General features: G+C 41.0%; 1 protein-coding gene across 1 annotated transcript in view; it reads left to right on the top strand.

Moving 5' to 3' along the window:
- Positions 1-5,000, top strand: part of LOC144960697 (uncharacterized) — a 31,758-nt gene that overhangs the window by 13,594 nt on the left and 13,164 nt on the right. The gene's annotated exons all lie outside the window — the stretch shown is intronic.

Below are 5,000 nucleotides of genomic sequence, written 5' to 3'. Positions count from 1 at the left end.
TATTAGAGCAAGCTGAAACTAAAAGGTTATTACTTCGTAGAATAAGAAAAAGACAAGTGCAATTTTTAGGGCATCTAATCGATATAAATGTATTGAACATCTTGCTCTCACAGGAAAGGTAGAAAGTAAAAAGAATAAAGGTATGCCAAGAAAAACATATTTGAATAGTTGAACAGCTGGGCCACAAAGAAAGAGAAGAGTAATATAAGTTTTCTGATGTTATCTGATCAGAGAGAGATGAATGGTGATCACCGATGTCTGACACAGACTTGGTACTTGAAGAAGAAGAAGATAGGATATGTGATAATGATTTTCAGTGTTCTACTAATACGCTTCCACAGTCGTGACGTTACTTCCCCCGTAATAACGCAGGCTAACTTGATAACTGGCTCTAAACTATCAGAGCAATGGCGGACGTCTTTATGAAATACTTCTCCGACAAGAATAAAAGTATACCCAGAGGAGAAAAACATTATAAATCTGATCATGTTTTGAATTTTATACATTCTGATCAAATGACTTGTGAAAAAGTTTTAGCCAGCATGTAGAATAAAAAGTACCGAATTTCTTTGTTTAGAACCAAGCTGCTCGTTTCTGGGAGACGTGACATCAGACTATTGAATCCTATTGGCTAGCTGAAAGTCAAAAGTCTTTCACTTGTTATCTGATAGTCAGTGTACGTTAATGGACAAGATTATAACAAATTTGACAAATGTAAAGCAATGGGCTTACGTCTTTTGCTGGTGTGTACCGTAAGATAAATGTTGGAAGGACAACCCCGAAGCTCTGACTTGATGATAACATTGACCTCGAAGCAGAAAGCAATGAAGAAATGCAAGTACTCACAAACACATTGACGATGACATTGAAACAGCACGGGGTGGAGATCAGTGAATTAGCAATGACTGTCCCGCACAAATCTTTGGGCCTCTTTTTCGCTCACGAAGTGCCCAAATTCGCGACAAAATATGGGACGAAGCCGTTTGGTATATGCTATTTAAAAAAATTAATTACGACGCTGTTTATCTATGAATATGACTGAAAGTTGGCACACAGTTAGAAAAAAGGTCATTTTAGATTATGTCAAGCGACAAAACTCGTACGATTACCAAAAGACCGTTAAAAATAGATTTTTACTCTTTGGAGTAAAATATTTCTAAAACTACCGGGCGTGTAGGTTTTGTCGCTGACAAGGTAATACGTAAACATTACTTCTTTTAGGTTGAAAAATTTCATATGAATATGACGTGTACTTTTCCCGTATTTTACAAAACACCATCCTAATTTGCTCTTCATTTGTAAAAGACAAAGCCATTTTGCCCCCCTACAGCCCGAATCACAAGTTCAAAACGATTTGGCACCAAACAGCGGGTGAGCGAGTCGTGGCAAAGCGCTTTCTGATTGGTTGACCTCGTTTTAAAGTTCATGACTAGTCAAAATGTCTGCGCGGTCTCACAGAGGGGTGTTTATCGTCTGCCATTACGTTTGGGTTCAATAAACAGCTGATAATTTGACTGTCTAATTTACAAAAAATTAAGAAATTATAATGTTAAAAGTTTTCGATTGCAATACGATCTACAATCTCAGCATGGGTTTAATTATTATGTTCCAAGTCACGTTCTATCCGTAACCTTTGTCCCCTTGTCCAATTTCTCTTTTCCTTCTATATTTCTTTTGTTTACGTACGCAATCTCTCTCTCTCTCTCTCTCTCTCTCTCTCTCTCTCTCTCTCTCTCTCTCTCTCTCTCTATCTCTCTGTGTGTGTGTGTGTGTGTTTATATATAAGTTATAACTTCTAATGTTTTCATCATATTCTCTATAAAATTTGCCATAAATTTGCCAAATTTCAATCTTTTAATCCACTTATTACACAAGATACAACCAAAGGTAAAAAAAATGCCGAAAAAGCGTCCCATATTTTCGCGTTTTTTTCCTCTTTGCGGGTCATCCAAATAAATGACACCTTTGAAACTGCATAACTTGTTTATTTATGAATGGAATTTCAAAATTCAAAAACATTTTTACTCAGTGGAGATAGGGCTTTGATTTCAGACAAAAAATTTCCTCAAAAAGAGAAAAAAAAAAACATTTTTCATAGTCTTTGCTACAGTAAATGCAGAAAAAGATAAGAGAGTATTTACTCAATCTTTCTCTCCATCTTATTGGCTCGTCTAGACACCTTTAGTTTTTGGAAATCAGTGGAGAAAAGAGCAAGACGCAAGTTAACAGCTCAGAGGATAAGACTAATATGACAGCTCATATTATGATGCAATGAATCAAGGAAATTTCAGAAATTGCAATTTCTTCCAGATACCTAAGTGCCAAGTTAACATCTGATGGGCAGGAAGTTAAAAACTGAATTTCAGTTACTATCTCAGCCTTAACAAAAAATGGATAAGATCTAAGGTTATCGCCCCATAATGATGATGATGATGATGATGATGATGATGATGATGATGACCACCGACCCATCTATTATGATGAAATATTCGTAGAATTTAGAAATAATCAAATCTCATTAAACATGACAATCTAAATAATTTAAAGGCTTTGGAATAGTTATTAAATCCTTCACTGAGAGTAAATTTTTGATTTTTAAAAGTTAATCATAGAACGCCAAAAATATCTATCTCCTAAAAAATACGATTTTTTCTATTATACATTAGGTAAGACTGTGATAATGCAAATAATTATGATGATGATGATGATGATGATGATGATGATGATGATGATGATTATCATCATAGCTTGTCGGTCCAACACCGAACCCACTCCACATCATCTGTGTAGCAGAAGCTTAGGTCATGATCAGTGCAGCTGGGCCCATCCTGTCATTCTCTAAGGATGTGCTCCATCGTCTGCTCTGGGCATCCACATGTACACACGCTAGTCTCAGTCAGACCCCACTTTTTCATGCTTCCAGCTGTTCTCGCAATGTTTGCCTGTTCTCTGTTCAGTGTTACCCATACATTCCTGGGGACCTCAGTTCCATAGGGCAGGTCTTCTCTCGGATCTTCAACAGCTTTATTTTCATGATTGTCCCACTTCCTCCATATGGAAAGCCTCTAAACAAACGCATGGTCCAGTTTGATGCTTTCTTCCTTCATGCAGCCCTTTCTTCTAATGAGATTAAATCTTGGATGTACCATAACAAGTTAAAATTAAATGGAAGTAAAACTGGGATTTCCATATTTGGAGGGACGAGAATCCTTAAACAGGCAAATAAATCACCGATCACACTCGTAAATAGCACAATAGAAGTTTCAAATAAAGCAAAAACCCTGGCGTCATCATTGATGAAAATCTTTTCGTGACAAGCCACGCGAATAGCACCATACAATCTATGTACATAGAATTGAAAAAAAAAATTCGACAATTAAACCGAAGGATATAGCAGAACTTTTAATTAATTCCCTTGTTTTACCTAAATTGGACTATTGAAACTCCCTTTGGGCAGCAGCCTCTTATGGTTCTCACACTACTATGTTATGACGATCGACCCAATCAGCAAAGCATTCGTGCACCGTCGCGAACTCACCCGGTAGCATCGTCACAACACACCGTTCGATTAGATGCTATGCTGTTTTGGGTTCTTGCCCACATCGGGTACATTTTGGAAGATGGAAAGTCTTCACTTATGGAGCGCACTTGCTGTGAGGCAGCTCCTCGACCGAAGCCGATTCGCAGCTACCCAGTGTCTCCTCTTACTGGTATCAAAACCTGGCAACTTCTCACCAAGCTTAGAGGATGTCCCCGCCCCCACGAGGGATTGAATTCGTCCAAACCGACTTCCATCTCGTATATGGATCTCTGTCCTTAGTCAGGGAAGCTGTGTACAAGGGTTTCCGGGACTTATTTCTGCTCGAAATAGGGCGCCGTCCATAATGCGCTTCAGAGGTGTATCCACGTTACCTCTTTCTCGGATCTTATTAAGTCAGTTTCCCGTAATCGTCTCCCTCCGGACATCGGCGCGGGGGGGGGGGGGGGGGGGGGGCTGGATTGATGCCATTATCGGGCCCCATTCTATAGGAGTTGTTGCCAGCGTTCCTGACACTATGTGCATTGACTTGCGAAGTTTTACATCTACCTTCTCAACGTTTCTGCTTCTACACCACATTGGAGCGCAATACTCCGCGGTGGAATGGCAGGGCGGACGTTCTTCGGAGTGCTTGGTTAGCGCCCCAAGTCGATCCCGCCAGCTCCCTCAGAAGACTGTTGCGTTTCTCTATTTTCCGGGCAACTCTTTCGATATGCACCCGATAGGTAAGGCTGCGGTCCAGCATCACCCCTAAATATTTTAGATGCGGCTCATATGGGAGTGGTTGGTCCCCGACGAGAACGTTCAGTTTGCTGGTGTGCCATGCACTGCATAGGTGGAATGCAGTGGCCACGGTTTTTGAAGTGTTCATCTTCAGGTACCACTTGTCGAAGTAGGATTTGAGTCTGGTGACGTCCTCGCTGAGTACGCTCTCGAGACGGGTCCACACTTTACTCTGAGTAACGAGTGCCCAGTCGTCCACATATCCCAGCCTCAGGGAGGAAGTGTTTGTCATATCGCTAATGTAAACGTTAAACAACATTGGCGCAAGTACCGATTCCTGATGGACCCCATTCTTCAATTTCCTTACTTTACTCGTAGCGTCTCTCAGCGCGACGTGAGATTGCCTTTCCCCCAAAATCGAAGAGAACAACTTCAAGGTCTGTTTGCACCTTATGATCTTTGCAAGTTTGAGCATTAATCCGTCGCATCAGACCGTGCTTCAGGATGGCAACTATCTTTGCGTGCTTCCACGCTTGTGGAAGCTTTCCTTTTGCAAGGACATCAGACATGGCCTCTGCCCTGGGGCCCTGATGCGTCACCATATCGGGATATATGCCATCTATCCCCGCTACTTTGCCGATCTTTACATCGCTAATGACTGCACCCACTTCTCGGGGGCTGAACGGGGTTGTCCAGTCCAAATCCTACGCAGGTAGCGAGTCCAATATCATACGGACAC

This window comes from Berghia stephanieae, chromosome 15 (genome assembly GCF_034508935.2).
Source record: "Berghia stephanieae isolate SIO BIC M18660-M18661 chromosome 15, UCSD_Bste_1.3, whole genome shotgun sequence".
In the NCBI taxonomy this organism is placed as follows: Eukaryota; Metazoa; Mollusca; class Gastropoda; order Nudibranchia; family Aeolidiidae; genus Berghia; species Berghia stephanieae.
The sequence above is the reverse complement of the archived record's forward strand: the minus strand, read 5'-3'. Positions and strand labels throughout refer to the sequence as shown.